This window comes from Hyla sarda, chromosome 4, assembly GCF_029499605.1.
Source record: "Hyla sarda isolate aHylSar1 chromosome 4, aHylSar1.hap1, whole genome shotgun sequence".
Lineage (NCBI taxonomy): Eukaryota > Metazoa > Chordata > Amphibia > Anura > Hylidae > Hyla > Hyla sarda.
In genome coordinates, this window is record NC_079192.1 from 223,871,002 (window position 1) to 223,891,642 (window position 20,641).

At 44.3% G+C, this 20,641-nt stretch overlaps 1 long non-coding RNA gene across 2 annotated transcripts in view; it reads right to left on the reverse strand.

The window, feature by feature from the left end:
- Positions 1-7,252: 7,252 nt before the first annotated feature.
- LOC130369023 (uncharacterized) overlaps positions 7,253-20,641 on the reverse strand; it is a 71,342-nt gene continuing 57,953 nt past the window's right edge. For both annotated transcript variants that reach the window (XR_008892647.1, XR_008892646.1), the window contains exons 3-4: positions 7,971-8,031; positions 7,253-7,410 (exon numbers count right to left, since the gene is read on the reverse strand). This is a non-coding gene — a long non-coding RNA (uncharacterized LOC130369023). The remainder of the gene's footprint in view (positions 7,411-7,970; positions 8,032-20,641) is intronic.

The following is a 20,641-nucleotide window of genomic DNA, read 5'->3' on the forward strand; positions in this document are numbered from 1 at the left end:
TTTAATCAACAGTAGTTCCATACAGAATACTCGATGCTACATGAATCCACCTCACAACCCCACATTGCGACAAACTCAAGCCTGTACTATAATCACATAACCCAACTGAATAAGGGGACATAACAACAGGTAGTAATAAAAATAATAAATAATTGGGTGTGACACCCTCACATACATGGATATACCTCCACCCCCATCCCCCTATCACATATGCTGGAGGCCCAAGCACCAGGGAGTCATAGGTGCCAATGGATCAGACCTAAATCTAATCTAGCCCTCACGATACCCTGTTATTGATCCCTAGCCCTAGACCGCATGGACACCCTTAAAGGGCGGTACCGTAAACCTTGTGACTCCTACTCCGTCCTATAAAGACCCTAAATTCTAGGATGGTCATAACTATATTGGTCCACTAGGGCCTTCCCTCACTACCTATCCAACATCCTCTAAACCCTTATGGGGGTACCACTTGATTTGTAATGGGTAGGGCCAATGTAGGTTCAGTATAGAGGAGGGAGAGAAAATTAATTAATAAATAAATAATTTGGATATAGTAGTCCATGGGAAGGACCTATTGTTATAGGAATGGTTAAAAGCAGGGTTGTTTGTTTAGTCCCCTTGTGGCCAGACTTTGCAGGCGGTAAATCCACCTACATTCTTTCTGTAGGAGCACCTTGTCGACATCCAATATCCAAATGCGTCGGGATTGGGGATTTTGTGAAGATTTAAATGGTGTTATACTTTTGTGCATCCATGCAATTGGATTGAGATTGATAATTTGTGAGATCCAATTGATGTGATCTCTCCATCCAATTACTGCCACGATGTGGGGATGTTTATACCTGTTTGAACCCGGATAATTGTATGAGCCATTGCAGTGTACGGCTAAGTTTCCACTTGTTTTTTTCTGGCAGTTTTTGGAATACTGCCACTACAGTTTTTGAGCCAAAGTCAGAAGTGGATCCATAAGGAAGGAGAAGTGTAATTCCTTCCTTTATATGTCCTATTCCTTTTGAATACACTTCTGGCTTTGGTTCAAAAACTGCCAGAAAAAAAACAAGTGGAAACTTAGACTAAAGTTTACATATTATAGGTGGACTATTATTATACACAATAATTCATATACTAATTCTTAAATATGGTATCCACGTTTTGTTTGTTTTGGTGAATTTTATTGAATATATTAAAAGTGAGGTTTTAGTAGGCACCCTTTTCTCCTAGTGGGATCTCTATATTCTATTATCTATAGAAGGGGCTACGATATATAAAGTGTCAAGCGTGTAGCCGATTTATTGTATACACAATGGGGTTTATTTACTAACGTGATCCCAACTCTTTTTTGACGGGTTTTGCACCCAAATTGTGTTGCGACACAATTTGCGACAAAAAAACCCCAAAACCCTCCATTTTACAAGAAAAACCTGAAAAGGGAGCGTGACCTCGGGATCAAGTGGGCGTGGTTCCAACAAAATGGGCATGGCCCGACAGTTTTGAAAAATCCCAACATATTTACTACTGAGCTGAGGAAAACCTTACAGATCAGAAAAGTTGTAAAAAAAAAAAGCAAAACGTAGGGAAAAGTGCAAAATGTAGGGAACCATAGTAAATACCTTGGGAAAATACCTTTTGGAAATCAAAACCCACGAAGAAACCTACACTAAACCTACCTAAATTCCAATATTTCTTGTCTCATGTATAACAGAAGGAAAGAAAAGCTGACAACTATATACCAATGATGCACACCAAATGAACTGTATAATGAGTAAAAAAAAAGTTTTATTGGGCACAAAAAGAAATGCACAAACATTTAAAATCACTTAAAACTGTATGAAAACAAGTGGAGGAGTGTAATCCTCAAACACTAGCCCCATACCATGGCTGCCATAGCCCAAAAGGGAGGGTCCCAACAATATAATGAATAAATAGTAGCTACCTGATAAACCTCCAGACAAAAAAATGAAAAGGGTAATATACCAACAGTAATCAAATCTAGTATAATAAAATTCACAGTGCTCTATACACAGTCTCAAATGCATGATACCATAAATGCCATATCAAACTCTGAATATGTGGGATATAGGCTGGATGTCTGTGAGGTATAGGAAACTAGATATGTGGCCTATCTATGGTAGAACCATGACGCCATCACCTGGGTACGGGGAAAAAGCAGACTCCACGTGTTCCGCCACCGGCAAAGGTGGCTTCCCCAGGAGTTTTTGTGTCCAATAAAACATGTTTTTCTTACTCATTATACAGTTCATTTGGTGTGCATCATTGGTATATAGTTCCTTCATGCAGTGAATACAGGTAATGCCGTTTCACACAACTTGTGTGCTTCTACAGACTTGCCCACTTCCTGCAAGGTGGCGTTGAAGTACTTGGCCCCAGCGACATCAGCAGGACAGGTGAGTTACATTAAATTCCAACATGAAAAAGAACTAAAAAGAGAGAACGAGCTCTTCTGCTTCTCCTTGAAATTTACTCCGGTGGCACACACCATCAGAAAAGTGATCCTGAAAAACTGGCTCTTGATCGAAAAAGACCCCAGCTTAGGTCCAGTTCATCTGAATAGACCAATAATCACTCTTCAGAAAAGCAAAAGTCTTAGGAATGAGCTAGTCCGGAGCAGATTTACAGTACTAAGTCCGACAACTGGTTGACTGGATCCAGTCTGAGCGTCAATCATAAGTACAGCTCCTGTAATTGGTGTTCTTATTTTTTACCATGTAAAAATATTTCTCTAGGCGGAGTCGATTTTAAAATTACATTTGTTGCAGATCAAAATTCATAGTTTACGGCATCCAATGTAATTGTGGGTTCTTATTACACAGGGAGTACGATCAGACCTCTTTTCACCAGGTTTAGGGAACACATATGGTCCGTTAAGTCTGGAATTGAAAAAATGCCATTTTGTTAATTTTGGTTAATTTTGGTTTGGTGATAGAAGAATGCTACTAATATAGCCTTCACAGTAAAACATGCATAGTTTTGCATATTTTTCACACTTAAAGGGTTGTCCGACCTTTAATAAAATGAGACTGGAGGCTTTAACCCCTTAAGGATACAGGGTTTTTCCGTTTTAGCATTTTCATTTTTTCCTCATCACCTTCTAAAAATCCTAACGCTTTAAATTTTGCACATAAAATTCCATATGATGGCTTATTTTTTGCGCCGCCAATTCTACTTTGCAGTGACATTAGTCATTTTACCAAAAACTCCACGACGGAATGGGCAAAAAATTCATTGTGTGACAAAATTGAAGAAAAAAATGCAATTTTGAAACTTTTGGGGGCTTCCGTTTCTACGCAGTATATTTTTCGGTATAAATTACTCCTTACCTTTATTCTGTAGGTCCATACGATTAAAATGTTACCCTACGTATATAGGTTTGATTTTGTCGTACTTCTGGAAAAAAATCATAACTACATGCAGGAAAATGTATGCGTTTAAAAATGTCATCTACAGACTGCAGGTGTATCCTGACCTCTGACAAAAGCCAGACTAACTAAGCAATATAGGTCTCGTCCCTGTCCCAGGGGACTAGAATGGAGACAAAACTGACTTCCCCTGATTGGATGCTACTCACCAGTTCTTACAGCAGAAAACAATGGCCCAGATTTAGTATTGTAAAACCAACATCTTTTACGCCAGAATTGAAAAAAACCTGACCAACTCTCCATTTTACTTAGAAAACCCGAAAAAGGGGCATGGCCATCTGGGAAAGGGGGCGTGGTCCCCAAGAAGGGACATGTCCCCAACATTTTCACAAAAAACCAACATATTTACTAAGGTTTCCACAGAAAATGTGGTGGATTTGAGCTGAGGAAAACCTGACAGATCAGAGCATGTGTAAAAAAAAGCAAAATGTAGGGAAACCTTAGTAAATACCGTGGGGAAAAAATTGTAGGGAATAAAAACCCGCAAAGGAAACTCCACTCCACTCTTAGTAAATCAGGGTCATTTTGTTTTTACATAGCAGGTAAAGGCACAGTAGGCCTTTAAAAGGTTGAACTTTAATCAACAGGTGCTTTAGGGGTACACTACCACATGAACAGAGTTCAAGCAGCAAACATGTTCCTACTCTGGGACACCATACATGTTTTAGCATATTTGTTTCTATCATTCTTTGATAGAATACTGTATAGCCAAGCATGCAGTAAGTGGAAACTGCAGTTCAAATGTGCTTGAGTATTGTCTAATAGCATTTCAAATGGAATTAGAAAATAAATGTAGAGGCTTGCTTGCTAGATACACTGTAGTAGTATTGTAATCCATGTTATAAAGTAATGTGCTTTCTATGTAATGTTGTATTTCTTCTGATTATATTGCTCTGATCCAAAGCTCATTTAAATTAGGTTATTTAAAGAAGCTATAATAGAGAGACAAGTACAACTTTTGAAGTAACATTCACCATGGGAGAACATCTCAATTAGACTTTCTAATGAAGTAACTTGCAGCATTAATGCATCTACTGTCCTAAGGGAAGAACGATGTGTTTAAGGAATAAACGTACATAATTACTGCTAAGCACTCCAATGCTTTCTAGTTGAAATAAACGATTTGTTCATGACAGTAAGACAACTTTGGTTTCATTATAAAAATTATGCAATTTCAGTGATAGAAAAATGCTACTAATATAGCCTTCACAGTAAAACATGCATATTTTTGCATATTTTTCACACTTAAAGGGTTGTCGGACCTTTAATAAAATGAGACTGGAGGCTTTAACCCCTTAAGGACGCAGGGTTTTTCCGTTTTTGCATTTTCATTTTTTCCTCCTCACCTTCTAAAAATCCTAACGCTTTAAATTTTGCACATAAAATTCCATATTATGGCTTATTTTTTGCGCCACCAATTCTACTTTGCAGTGACATTAGTCATTTTACCAAAAAATCCACGGTGAAATGGGCAAAAAAATTCATTGTGCGACAAAATTGAAGAAAAAATGCAATTTTTTAAATTTTGGGGGCTTCCGTTTCTACGCAGTACATTTTTCTGTATAAATTACTCCTTATCTTTATTCTGTAGGTCCATATAGTTAAAATGATACCCTACTTATATAGGTTTAATTTTGTCGTACTTTGTCATAACTACATGCAGGAAACTTTTTATATTTTTTCCATGTACAGGCCAGTATGAGGGCTAAATTCAGAAGTTTTTATCAGTACCATTTTTGTATTGATTGGGCTTTTTGATCGCTTTTTATTCATTTTTTCATGATATAAAAAGTGACCAAAAATACACTATTTTGGACTTTGGAATTTTTTTTTGTGCGTACGCCATTGACCGCGCGGTTTAATTAATGATATTTTTATAATTCAGAAATTTCCGCACGCAGCGATACCACATGTTTATTTTTATTTACACAGCTTTTTTGGGGGAAAAGGGGGGTGATTCAAACTTTTATTAGGGAAGGGGTTAAATGACATTTATTAACTTTTTTTCACTTTTTTTTTTTTTGCAGTGCTATAGCTCCTATAGGGGCTATAACACTGCATACACTGATCTTTTGCACTGATCCCTGCAAAGCTATGCATGGATCAGTGTTATAGGCGGTCGATTGCCCAAGCCTGTATCTCAGGCTTGGAGCAAACAAACGCCGATGGGACGCGACGGAGCAAGGTAAGGGGACCTCCGCTTGCGTGCTAGCTGATCGGGACATTTTATCGCGATAATCCCAATCAGCCCGACTGAGCTGCCGGGAAGCTTTCACTTTCATATTAGACTTTGATCGCCACGTCTAAAGGGTTAATAGCACGTGGCACAACGATTGGTGCCGCACGCTATTAGCCCCTGGTCCCGGCTATCATTAGCCGCCGGGACCGACCCGGGCGTTTAGGTACTCCCTACGTCCTTAAGAGGTTAAATATGTTAAAATAATAAAAAGTACTTTAAGAGTAAATCATGCTATATGCCATTTTGCATATGTCTGCAATTGAAAGGTTAATATTATAACACATCCTTAGGTCATGTTTCGACATAGCATTTTGGGCCATTTTTGGCCAGTTGTATCACATGTAAATGTATTAATTAGGTGTAATTTTATCGTAGTTAAATTAGGTTCATGGTCCTTTTCCCCCCTTATCATTTACAGTCAAATGGACTTCTCTTCATCCATATTCTGGGCTTTTAAAGTTTTTTGGAACTTTTGCTGGAGGTTATAAAAACAGCTACAAATACAGCATAACATTACCTCTAGAAGAGCTGGGAAAAAGGACCAAAAAAAAAAAAAACTAAACAAAAAAGAAAACTAAGTTCAGAAAACAGTGTATCAACAAAGCCTTTTGACTAGTTCACTCTAGGTCCACTCTGTGTGCGGAGACTGCACGGAATGCATAGCCGTCTATGAGATCTGCCGCCTATGAGATCTGCCGGCGACCACACTCTCCGGAATTTCTGCACGGAGATTCTCTGTGCTGACATTCCGAAATCTGAACATAGCCTTATGCTCTTCCTGGTCTGATGAAGGTTATCCTTCTTTTCTAATGCTCCTTTCGCCCTATACTGTTGCTTCGTTTTAAAGACCCCTTTCAATGTCTGGCTGTTACAAAAAGGGCTGTTAAAAAATACCATTCAAGTCTATGGGTTTTTGTGATTATCCGTTCTCACCCGTTATAGCCCATAATGACTAACGGACTTATTTGTGACGGTAGAAAAAACTGCACATGCCCTAATTTTTCTCCCGTCACAAATAACGTCTGTTAATCATAACGGGCTATAACGGGTGAGAACGGATAATCAAAAAACCCAATAGAATTGAATGGGATTTTTTAACGGCCGTTTTTAAGGGTTTTCTAAACTGGACATTGTAACGGGTCTTTCAAACGGAGCAACAGTATAGTGTGAAAGGAGCCTTACAGGATCGTTTAGTTCAGTAGGAGCTGGAAACAGTGTCTCTATTTTTCTCTATTCGGCAAGAAGGGCAGCATTCCCTTGTGACTGAAAATTAATGCTTTAACAGGGGAACATTTGTGTGATAGGAATTAACAACAGAGGTTCTAATACTTCAATTGGTTAAAGTATAAATAGAGGTTCAACAAAGATGAACCGTTAGTTTAAGAACAAAAAATATTTGAAAAACATGCTAATCTCGTATCGTGCTGGGCCTACAGAGCTTTTTTTTTCTTCATTTACTGGGGGGGGTTGAAGTTTGGGCTTTAAGTAGTAATGCATTAGCAGATTTATTAGTCAAAGCTATACACTCAGTAAAATAATGCCTACATTCTAAAAAGGTAGTAAAAGATGGTGCTTTATAATTATGTTTTACTGAGTAAATTACAAAGGTTTATGTCTTGCGTTATTAATTTGGAATCACTTTGTGATGTCTTCTGACTCTTCAAAGTCCTTGCACAGCAGTCAACTCTCTGATATCTTCATCTCAGTTCTCAGTTCTTTTAATAACCACCTAGGCTAGGAAAAATATTAGGAAAAATCAAATTAACATGACCACTTGTGAAGGGCTGCTCGGGCATTCAAAAGGCACTGACTACAATCCTGCTGGGTCAGTGGCATATTAACAATAATTGGACAGGGGTAAAGACAGGATACTGTACACATAATTAAGATGATATGTTACACAAAAGCTATGTAACAATACCACCAGAGTTCCAACATTAATAGTACCATCACTGCAAGCAGAATACCTGTATATACTGGCCCATACACACAACAGTATTGGCAGCAGGGCCATAGCTGTCATGGGGAGAGATAAGTTTGACAGGTGACAGATTGCAGAGTGTGTCATATATCATACTAACATATTTTGCTACATTCTAGGGACACCATGACCTGCCAATGAAAGCTGGATAAAAAAACAATTTACAATGTTTATTGAACAGTATAAATAATGATGATGAAGATGATGATTATTATTATTTATTTTTATGGAATGTTCTTAGTTCCAGGCCCCTATACATATGATAAGGAATTTAAACAAGGGTCAAGTACTGGGGAAAAAAAGTGGAACTTACCCAAGATTTTCATTCAAAGGCTGGTCCTACAGGGCTCCTGCTAATGGAAACGGTGTTCATTCTGTGGAAAAAGTGCAGGAACTCCGTTACCATGAGTCCCTGCTGGACTTAAGCCCTGGATTTAAATACATATAACACAAACGTAAGTACAACGTACTTGGAACAGTAAATGAGAAACTGATATAGAGGAAGAGAGGGTCTTGTCCACAAAGATAATCTATAAGAGGAGGGAAAAAGGTGAGGGAGAAAGCTGTTCCTCTGTAAGCAGTTAGGGAAGCAGCCATTCCTAGGGAAATACAGTGGTAGCAGGATTATTGTAGGTTGTAGGCTTTCCTGAATAGATGGGTTTTCAGGTTGATTTTGAACGTCTTGATGGTAGGTGAGAGCCGGGTGTGTGGGGATAGAGTTCCAGCATGGGGAAGCATGGGGAAAATTTTGGAAAAGATTGTGTAAGGTGTGGACAAGAGGAGGGCACAAGCGGATGTCTAGAGAAGATCAGAGATTACATGAGAAGTAGTATTGGAAGATTACATCAGAGATGTATAGAGGAAATGGGTTGTAGATGGCCTTGTATGTCATAGTGAACAGTTTAAACAGATGTTAGGCAATAAGTAGACAGAGAAGGTATTGGCTGAGGAGAGAGGCAGAGAAGGAGTGAGGGGAGAGTGAGTTTAGTCAGGCAGGAAAGTTAAATGGGCACTGTCACCAACTTTATTTTTTGATATGTTGTAGTACTTATGTACTACAACATATCTCTAATATACTTTTATTATTTTTTTTTCATTAAAAAGGTTTCATTTACATTTAAAAACCGGCCACTGAAAAAGGACTGATTTTAGAGCGGCAATCAGTCCTTTTTCAGTTAGGCTGCACTCGCTCCCTGCCTGTCAATCAGACAGGCGGGAGCGAGCGCATTGGCTCCCCGGCCACTGGCTGGGAGGCCACTCCTCCTGCACATCGCCGCCGCCACCTCGTTGCTGTCGCTGTCCCTGCACGCCCGCTGCTGGACTTTGCAGTAACTACAAGTGTAATGATGAGGGAACGGGGTATGCGGGGCGGGGGGGGGGGGGGGGAGGAGGGAATGGGCTAGTGCCGTGGCGGGGGGGGGGGGGCGGGCTAGCGGAAAAAAAAAATAGGATGGTGGGAGCTACCCTTTAAGGATGCAATGGAGGGGGTCAATAATTATTTATGGAAGGCCACAGAAAAGGCTAAAATAGACAATGAAGGCATGCACCAGTATGGCATGCACCGGTATCTTTGTGGAGACCGCAAAAATTGGTAAGGGTCTGGATGTGGGGTTTGAAGGCCAGAGCAGAATCAAAGGTGACAAAAAGGCAGCAGACTTGTGACCAGGCCAAAAGTATAGATATAAATGCATAGAAATCCCTGGCTAGGGACTAGCTAAGGCTAAATAACAGCTAAGTTTTAGGGGTGGGAGTTTAATAAGGGTATTAGTGGCCAGGGGGTTTACCCTTGGTCAATAGGTTTCAAAATGTATTGACCCTAACCCATCTTGGGGATTTCTTTATGGTATATGAGTAGGAGACGCTGAATGTACGATATGTGAGGTGTGAGGATGTCCAGGACCTTTGGGACTTCAACAGTGAGAGGGCAAGGTAAGGAGGTGGTATACGATACCTGTTTCCCTCCTGAGGACATTACTGTTGTAATGAAACATGTAGAGGGGGCAGTGTTAGGTTTTAACAGCAGTCCTATGAGTGTGTCAGTGAGTGTGTACAAATTTTTGACACAGAGTGATGAGAGAATTTATAGCAGGAGAGACTGGTGTCATGACCGACTGGGGGGATAGGGAGAGTGAGCCCAAAGCTGTCCCTAGTGACACTCTGCCTGCCTACTAGCCCATATACTCTAAGTGGTGAATCGACAATTTGGAGCCGGTCCCTCCCTGCGTTACAGTGCAGTGGCATAAAAACAAATAATTTACATAGGTCACAGGCCAGAAACAGAACAGGAAAACTACCAGACTACCAGAACACACAAGCAAGACAGGATACAAATACTAACAGGGCAGAATATAGTGTATTAACCCCTTAACGACCAAGGACGTATATTTACGTCCTTGGACGGCTCCCGCGATATAACGCGTCATATCGGGTCGATCCCGGCATGTATCTGATGCTGGGACCCGGGGCTAATAGCGCGCGGCAACGATCGCGGTGCCGTGCGCTATTAACGCTTTAGACGCGGCGTTCAACTTTGAAAGTGAAAGCTGCCTGGCTGCTCAGCGATGCTGATCGGGAACACCGCTGTTAAAAAAAACGGTGTCCCGATCAACTGGGACACGAGCGGAGGTCCTCTTACCTGCCTCCGGCGTGTCCCCTCGGCGATTGATTGCTCCAAGCCTGAGATTCAGGCTTGAGCGATCGACCGCCGATAACGCTGATCATTGCAAAGCTATGGCTTTGCAGTGAACAGTGCTGGCAATCAGTGTGTGCAGTGTTATAGCTCCCTATGGGAGCTATAACACTGCAAAAATAAAGGGTAAAAAAAGTTAATAAATGTGATTTAACCCTTTCCTTAATAAAAGTTCAAATCACCCCCCCTTTTCCCATAAAAAAAACACCATGTAAATAAAAATAAATATAAACATATGTGGTATTTCCAAGTGCGTAAATGTCCGAACTATAAAAATATATAATTCATTAAACCGCACGGTCAATGGCGTACGCGCAAAAAAATACCAAAGTCCAAAATAACGTATTCTTGGTCGCCTTTTATATAATGAAAAAATCATAAAGTCCGATCAATACAAAATGGTACCGCTAAAAACTTCAGATCACAGCGCAAAAAATGAGCCCTCATAGCGTCCCATATGCAGAAAAATAAAAAAGTTATAGGGGTCAGAAGATGACAATTTTAAACGTATACATTTTTCTGCATGTAGTTATGATTTTTTACAGAAGTACAACAAAATCAAACCTATATAAGTAGGGTATCATTTTAACCGTGTGGACCTACAGAATAAAGATCAGGTGTAATTTTTACCAAAAAATGTACTGCGTAGAAACGGAAGCCCCCAAAATGGGCGTTTTGTCTTTAATTTCGTCGCACAATGATTTTTTTTTCCGTTTCGCCGTAGATTTTTGGGTAAAATGACTGATTTCACTGCAAAGTAGAATTGGTGGTGCAAAAAATAAGCCATCATATGGATTTTTAGGTGCAAAATTGAAAGGGTTATGATTTTTAAAAGGTGAGGAGGAAAAAAACGAAAGTGAAAAAACGGAAAAACCCGTGGTCCTTAAGGGGTTAACAAACAGTTCATAAACCAGATATCAGATAAACGGCAGACATGATAAAATGAACAAGACTAGATATGCAACAAGAATACAGCAGAATCCAAGAGACGCAGGGGATGGATGGAAGAACTGAAAGCTAAAACACTAAACTGATAAGGTAACATAGGACACTGTTCACACTGGGACACAGAACAAATAAACTGGACACCCCACTCCACAAAAGGAGTAGCCATTATAATAAAGCCAAATAGACTACTGGCCAGCAGGCACACTCCACCATGTGATCAGGATGCTGACACAGTAGGAAACAGAAATATTATACAAGAAACTCTATACCAGAACCAGATGAGTCTAAACAGACTCCAGGATACCAAACAGGAATTATTACATACAGAGCACAGGTAAAAAGCAAGACTAACACAGTTTTTACACAGACTAAGCAGAACGGACAAACTTATCCTAAAACCGACGAATGTAACAGACTAAAATCTACAATAAACAAGACTATTTAACCATGGCTAAAACTCAGATAAAATCACAAGATAAATACAAGGTAAATGCTCAAGCGGACATAGTCAGAGAATTGCACAAACAGACATCATAGTAGCATCATTACACAAAATAACCAGCACCAGAATGCAGGAGAACTCTGGTTAAATAACCCCAACTGAGTTCTCATTCGTTCAGAGCATTAACCATTCCCTATCCAGGGAGAATAGCAAACTGCTCTGAACATACTAATGTTTGAATACACACCTAAACAGAAAAATACAGTGCAAAAACAAATAAACAGACATTACAATTGGTCGACTGTTTCAAAGGAAAAGACAAGGAGAAGAAGCACAAAGTACTGGTGTGAGGCCTTGGTGGTGAGCGGATCAGTACAGTGATTGGGCCAGAAGCCATATTAAAGGTGGTTAAAGAGGGAATTGGATAAGAGGTGGGAGGACAGTTCAAGGTGTTACATTATGCGCTCCGGACGCACGCGCTGGCTGTGAGCGCATGGTCCCATTACCTGCTGCTGCTGGCAGGGCTGGGATTCGCATCGCAGGACATGCCTGCATTCGAATCCCAGTCCTTCATTCACCAGCTGCTTCTCCTGCCCCAGCCCCTGCACGCCAGAGCTTTCAGATTTAAAGGGCCAGTGCCCCCATTAGTGTAGTACACCTGTGGCTGATTGATTCCTTCTCCCACACTTCCCTGCCGGATCTTTGTTGCCTTGAGCCTGAGAGAAAGCATTCCTGAGAGCTGCCTTGCCGTGTATCTGATCCTTTGCTCTGTGACCTGACCTTGCTCCTCTGCCGCCTGCCTACTAACCTCCTGCTACATCCTGACTACGCTACTGTGCCACCTGCCCTGACCTTCTGCCATCCTGACTATGAGTTGCCTTATCCCTCCTGTGCCTCGCATCTCCTCAGCCACCTGTGTGGTCGGGCCGTGCCAGGGGTAGCGACCTGGGTGCCGCATGCCGCAGCAAGTCCATCCCGCTTTACGGCGTGCTGTGGTGAAAACCAGCAGCACCTTAGACTCTCTGGTACAGTCCAAGTCATCTGCCACACAGGTCCAGCAGATCCACATCCACCCGTGTTCCTGTGTTCTGAAACGTGAGTGTTACACAAGGTAGACATGTTGTTTAAGAAGGTTTGAGGCAAAGGGGAAAAACTAAGAGAATAAAGAGGTGGTATAATGATATGGCTTCTTGAGGATGGGTGTGATGGATGAATGTTTAACTCCTAGAGGACACACAATACATGTACATCGCTGCAGCCTGGTATTTAGCGGCTAGCGCACGGCGACTTACATTTATGTAAATATGCGATCGTGAGGGTCTGATGGTTTAAGTGTTGGCCAGAAATTTTTTTTACTCTCCTCTGTGCTCTCCACTCTCAGCTCATGAGCATGCTTCAACCCTTTCAGTGTTTAGTTATAGGATACAGAAATGTTTGGATGCACAGGCGATGAGTTGCAATGTATAGAGAATTTTGGAAAGCTTGTCTTTGGTAATGGTGGCGAAATAAATTATGGGGAAAAGCACTTTGTAAAATGTGATGAGAGGTTGTGGACTTTTCTAGGATTTTATCAATCCTGAAGTATGTGACAAAGTCTTTAGTAGGGAATGGAGAAGAGAATTAAATGTGTTAAATAGTTGCCTGTTGGAAAGGAGAAGATATCACAGTGGATCCCATGCTTAAGTAGTCCTATTGAGCAGAAATTAGTTTGGGCTTGAAGGGGAGGAGTGCTTACTTGTACGTTTTTAAGTCATCTTGTCACGATGCCGGCTGGCAGGTAGTGGATCCTCTGTGCCAGAGAGGGATTGGCGTGGACCGTGCTAGTGGATCGGTTCTAAGTCACTACTGGTTTTCACCAGAGCCCGCCGCAAAGCGGGATGGTCTTGCTGCGGCGGTAGTGACCAGGTCGTATCCACTAGCAACGGCTCAACCTCTCTGGCTGCTGAAGATAGGCGCGGTACAAGGGAGTAGACAGAAGCAAGGTCGGACGTAGCAGAAGGTCGGGGCAGGCAGCAAGGATCGTAGTCAGGGGCAACGGCAGGAGGTCTGGAACACAGGCTAGGAACATACAAGGAAACGCTTTCACTGGCACGATGGCAACAAGATCCGGCAAGGAAGTGCAGGGGAAGTGAGGTGATATAGGGAAGTGCACAGGTGATAACACTAATTGGAACCACTGCGCCAATCAGCGGCGCAGTGGCCCTTTAAATCGCAAAGACCCGGCGCGCGCGCGCCCTAGGGAGCGGGGCCGCGCGCGCCGGGACAGGACTGACGGAGAGCGAGTCAGGTACGGGAGCCGGGGTGCGCATCGCGAGCGGGCGCTACCCGCATCGCGAATCGCATCCCGGCTGGAGGCGGTATCGCAGCGCCCCGGGTCAGTGGATCTGACCGGAGCGCTGCAGTGAGGAGAGTGTAGCGAGCGCTCCGGGGAGGAGCGGGGACCCGGAGCGCTTGGCGTAACAGTACCCCCCCCTTGGGTCTCCCCCTCTTCTTAGAGCCTGAGAACCTGAGGAGCAGACTTTTGTCTAGGATGTTGTCCTCAGGTTCCCAGGATCTCTCTTCTGGACCACAACCCTCCCAATCCACTAAAAAAAAGGTTTTCCCTCTGACCTTTTTAGATGCCAGAATCTCTTTGACGGAGAAGATGTCCGAGGAGCCGGAAACAGGAGTGGGAGGAACAGATTTGGGAGAGAAACGGTTAATGATAAGTGGTTTAAGAAGAGAAACGTGAAAGGCATTAGGAATACGAAGAGAAGGAGGAAGAAGAAGTTTGTAAGAGACAGGATTAATCTGGCACAAAATTTTGAAAGGACCAAGATAGCGTGGTCCCAACTTATAGCTAGGGACACGGAAGCGGACATATTTAGCGGAGAGCCATACCTTGTCTCCAGGGGAAAAAATGGGAGGAGCTCTTCTTTTCTTATCCGCGAACTTCTTCATGCGTGATGAAGCCTGTAAGAGAGAATTTTGGGTCTCTCTCCATATGATGGAAAGATCACGAGAAATTTCATCCACAGCGGGCAGACCAGAGGGCAAGGGGGTAGGGAGGGGGGGAAGAGGGTGACGGCCGTACACCACGAAAAATGGGGATTTGGAGGAAGATTCAGAGACTCTGAAGTTATACGAGAATTCGGCCCATGGTAGAAGATCTGCCCAGTCATCCTGGCGGGAGGAAACAAAATGTCGTAAATAATCACCCAAGACCTGGTTAATTCTTTCTACTTGTCCATTGGATTGAGGATGATATGCAGAAGAAAAATTTAATTTAATCTTGAGTTGTTTACAGAGAGCCCTCCAGAATTTAGACACGAATTGGACGCCTCTATCCGAGACGATCTGCGTGGGCAACCCGTGAAGACGAAAAATGTGTACAAAAAATTGTTTAGCCAACTGAGGCGCTGAAGGAAGACCAGGAAGAGGGATGAAATGTGCCATTTTGGAGAATCGATCAACGACCACCCAAATAACAGTGTTGCCATGGGATGGGGGTAAGTCAGTAATAAAATCCATACCAATCAGAGACCAAGGCTGTTCGGGGACAGGCAGAGGATGAAGAAAACCAGCGGGCTTCTGGCGAGGAGTCTTATCCCGGGCACAGATAGTGCAGGCTCGCACAAAGTCCACAACATCCGTCTCCAGAGTCGGCCACCAATAGTAGCGAGAGATGAGTTGCACAGATTTCTTGATGCCCGCATGACCTGCGAGATGGGAAGAGTGGCCCCATTTGAGGATTCCGAGGCGTTGGCGTGGAGAAACAAAGGTCTTTCCTGGAGGAGTTTGCCTGATGGAGGCTGGAGAAGTGGAAATCAGGCAGTCAGGAGGAATGATGTGTTGCGGAGAGAGTTCAACTTCAGAAGCATCCGAGGAACGAGAGAGAGCATCGGCCCTAATGTTCTTATCGGCAGGCCGAAAGTGAATTTCAAAATTAAATCGGGCAAAGAACAGAGACCACCTGGCCTGGCGAGGATTCAGCCGTTGGGCAGACTGGAGGTAGGAGAGGTTCTTGTGATCGGTGTAAATAATAACTGGAAATCTTGATCCCTCCAGCAGATGCCTCCATTCCTCAAGTGCTAATTTAATGGCTAGAAGCTCTCGATCCCCGATGGAGTAGTTTCTCTCCGCCGGAGAGAAGGTCCTAGAAAAAAAACCACAAGTAACAGCATGCCCGGAAGAATTTTTTTGTAGAAGGACAGCTCCAGCTCCCACAGAGGAGGCATCAACCTCCAATAGGAAGGGTTTAGATGGGTCAGGTCTGGAGAGCACGGGAGCCGAAGAAAAGGCAGACTTGAGCCGTTTAAAGGCGTCTTCCGCTTGAGGAGGCCAAGACTTGGGATCGGCATTTTTTTTGGTTAAAGCCACGATAGGAGCCACAACGGTAGAAAAATGTGGAATAAATTGTCTGTAATAATTGGCGAACCCCAAAAAACGTTGGATAGCACGGAGTCCGGAGGGGCGTGGCCAATCTAAGACGGCAGAGAGTTTGTCTGGATCCATTTGTAGTCCCTGGCCAGAGACCAAGTATCCTAGGAAAGGAAGAGATTGGCATTCAAACAGACATTTCTCTATTTTGGCATAGAGTTGATTGTCACGAAGTCTCTGAAGAACCATACGGACATGCTGGCGGTGTTCTTCTAGATTGGCAGAAAAAATCAGGATATCGTCCAGATATACAACAACACAGGAGTATAAAAGATCACGAAAAATTTCATTAACAAAGTCTTGGAAGACGGCAGGGGCGTTGCACAGGCCAAAGGGCATGACCAGATACTCAAAGTGTCCATCTCTGGTGTTAAATGCCGTTTTCCATTCATCCCCCTCTCTGATGCGGATGAGATTATAAGCACCTCTTAAGTCCAGTTTGGTAAAGATGTGGGCACCTTGGAGGCGATCAAAGAGTTCAGAGATGAGAGGTAGGGGGTAGCGGTTCTTAACCGTGATTTTATTAAGACCGCGGTAGTCAATGCAAGGGCGTAGAGAGCCATCTTTTTTGGACACAAAGAAAAATCCGGCTCCGGCAGGAGAGGAGGATTTACGGATAAAGCCCTTTTTTAAATTTTCCTGGACGTATTCAGACATGGCAAGAGTCTCTGGGGCGGACAGAGGATAAATTCTGCCCCGGGGTGGAGTAGTGCCCGGGAGGAGGTCGATAGGACAATCATAAGGCCTGTGAGGAGGTAGAGTCTCAGCTTGTTTTTTGCAAAAAACATCCGCAAAGTCCATATAGGCCTTAGGGAGACCGGTTACGGGAGGAACCACAGAGTCACGGCAAGGGTTACTGGGAACCGGTTTTAGGCAGTCCTTGGAACAAGAGGGCCCCCAACTCTTGATCTCCCCAGTGGACCAATCCAGGGTTGGGGAGTGAAGTTGAAGCCAGGGAAGTCCAAGGAGAATTTCAGAAGTGCAATTGGGAAGGACCAAAAGTTCAATCCTCTCGTGATGAGGTCCGATGTGCATTAGAAGGGGCTCCGTGCGGAAACGTATGGTACAGTCCAATCTTTCATTGTTTACACAATTGATGTAGAGGGGTCTGGCGAGACTGGTCACCGGGATGTTGAACCTGTTGACGAGAGAGGCCAAAATAAAATTTCCTGCAGATCCGGAGTCCAAGAAGGCCACAGCAGAGAAGGAGAAGGCAGATGCAGACATCCGCACAGGCACAGTAAGACGTGGAGAAGCAGAGTAGACATCAAGGACTGTCCCACCTTTGTGCGGAGTCAGCGTACGTCTTTCCAGGCGGGGAGGACGGATAGGACAATCCTTCAGGAAGTGTTCGGTACTAGCACAGTACAGGCAGAGATTCTCCATGCGGCGTCGTGTCCTCTCTTGAGGTGTCAGGCGAGACCGGTCGACCTGCATAGCCTCCACGGCGGGAGGCACAGGAACAGATTGCAGGGGACCAGAGGAGAGAGGAGCCGGGGAGAAGAAACGCCTCGTGCGAACAGAGTCCATATCCTGGCGGAGCTCCTGACGCCTTTCGGAAAAACGCATGTCAATGCGAGTGGCTAGGTGAATGAGTTCATGTAGATTAGCAGGGATTTCTCGTGCGGCCAGAACATCTTTAATGTTGCTGGATAGGCCTTTTTTAAAGGTCGCGCAGAGGGCCTCATTATTCCAGGATAATTCTGAAGCAAGAGTACGGAATTGTACGGCATACTCGCCAACGGAAGAATTACCCTGGACCAGGTTCAACAGGGCAGTCTCAGCAGAAGAGGCTCGGGCAGGTTCCTCAAAGACACTTCGAATTTCCGAGAAGAAGGAGTGTACAGAGGCAGTGACGGGGTCATTGCGGTCCCAGAGCGGTGTGGCCCAAGACAGGGCTTTTCCAGACAGAAGGCTGACTACGAAAGCCACCTTAGACCTTTCAGTGGGAAACTGGTCCGACATCATCTCCAGGTGCAGGGAACATTGGGAAAGAAAGCCACGGCAAAACTTAGAGTCCCCATCAAATTTATCCGGCAAGGATAGTCGTAGACCAGAAGCGGCCACTCGCTGCGGAGGAGATGCAGGAGCTGGCGGAGGAGATGATTGCTGAAGCTGTGGTAGTAACTGCTGAAGCATAACGGTCAGTTGAGACAGCTGTTGGCCTTGTTGCGCTATCTGTTGCGACTGCTGGGCGACCACCGTGGTGAGGTCAGCGACAACTGGCAGAGGAACTTCAGCGGGATCCATGGCCGGATCTACTGTCACGATGCCGGCTGGCAGGTAGTGGATCCTCTGTGCCAGAGAGGGATTGGCGTGGACCGTGCTAGTGGATCGGTTCTAAGTCACTACTGGTTTTCACCAGAGCCCGCCGCAAAGCGGGATGGTCTTGCTGCGGCGGTAGTGACCAGGTCGTATCCACTAGCAACGGCTCAACCTCTCTGGCTGCTGAAGATAGGCGCGGTACAAGGGAGTAGACAGAAGCAAGGTCGGACGTAGCAGAAGGTCGGGGCAGGCAGCAAGGATCGTAGTCAGGGGCAACGGCAGGAGGTCTGGAACACAGGCTAGGAACATACAAGGAAACGCTTTCACTGGCACGATGGCAACAAGATCCGGCAAGGAAGTGCAGGGGAAGTGAGGTGATATAGGGAAGTGCACAGGTGATAACACTAATTGGAACCACTGCGCCAATCAGCGGCGCAGTGGCCCTTTAAATCGCAAAGACCCGGCGCGCGCGCGCCCTAGGGAGCGGGGCCGCGCGCGCCGGGACAGGACTGACGGAGAGCGAGTCAGGTACGGGAGCCGGGGTGCGCATCGCGAGCGGGCGCTACCCGCATCGCGAATCGCATCCCGGCTGGAGGCGGTATCGCAGCGCCCCGGGTCAGTGGATCTGACCGGAGCGCTGCAGTGAGGAGAGTGTAGCGAGCGCTCCGGGGAGGAGCGGGGACCCGGAGCGCTTGGCGTAACACATCTTTTACATGCTTTGTCTTCCAGCAACGATTTGTAGCCGTCAGAGCTTCTTGCTTTGTCAGATTGGTGTGCCAGGGCTGTCTATTGAGAGGACTCGATAGCTAAGGTAACTGTGGAGTTATAGAATGTAAAGGCTGTGTCTGCATCATGGAGAGAATATATGGTGGAAATGACAGAAGAGTGTCAGAGAGTGTGTAAAGGATGTCACAACTTTATTCCATGGGCTTCATTACCACAATTAGGGTTGAGCAAATCGAATCTGATAACTCCGAATTCCTCAGGAATTTTAGGAAAAAATTGCTTTGCAACGAATCCAAATATCGCCAAGATTCGATCGTACAAATCGCTTCATTAAACTCCATTTTGTGTGGTCCAGGCTCCAGGACATCTAAGATGGCGGCTCTACAAGTCAGGACATGGAGCAAGGAACTCTGGGAAGGCCCTATATAATCGGCAGCCATCTTGCGGCCAGTCCCATCAGCGTTTTATTGCAGAGAGAGAGCAGTGTTTGTTGCACAGAAAAGCATTTTTACAGCAGCGAATCACCTCAAGCCCAAATCTAGCCTAGAAGCACTGATAGGGAAGGGAGAGAGATTGAGAGAAAGAGTGCAATTTTGGTTGTACTACACAGTGATTGTGTGCTGCAGCACCGGTGCGTACATCAACTGAAAAGCTAATAATAGTCAGCCAGTTAGGGTGAGCATAGCACTGAAAGCCATAATCACCTGCTATTAGTACCTAATACAGGTTGTGTAGTGGAGCGTATTGTCCTCTATTAAGTGTAACCTGTGCGTACATCGGTGGTGTACCATTTTGTTCCTGTTAAAGTCTTAAGAGCCTAGTTACTGTGAAAGGCCAACTAAAACTACACACCTGCTGGTGTTGTAGACAAATACTGTTTTAAGTGTAGTGGAGCGTATTGTACATCCCTCATAAGTGCATACCACGTACATACATCTATGTGGTGTACCATTTTGTTCTTGATATATTCCTAAGAGCCTAGTTACTGTGAAAGGCCATCCAAAAGTATTCATCTGCTGATGTTGTAGACACATACTGTGTTAAGCATAGTGGAACGTATTGTCCTCCCCTGATAAGTGCATAGCACATACGTACATCTACTTGGCATACCATTTTTTTCATGTTAAAGTCTTAAAGGGGTTATCCATCATAACCTGATTTTAGTTTGTACCTGGCAGGCTGTAATGGACACGCTTAGGAAGGATCTGCACTTGTCTTGGGGCTAAATGGCTATGTCATGAGATTACCATAACACTGTGGCTAGATTTTTGTGAACTGGTATTTCCTGTTTGACTTTTCCTTTTTTGACTACAAATCCCACAATTCCATTTTCCTCCCTCCAACACATCAGCCACCCCCCCCCCCCCCCCACTGAAACATAAATGAGCTGCATCCATTCAAAGACCTGTGGTTTTCAATCAGGGTGCCTACAGCTGTTGCATTAGTTGCACATTGACCCCTCTCCCACCAAGCGATCCCTCCACCCACTGAAGCA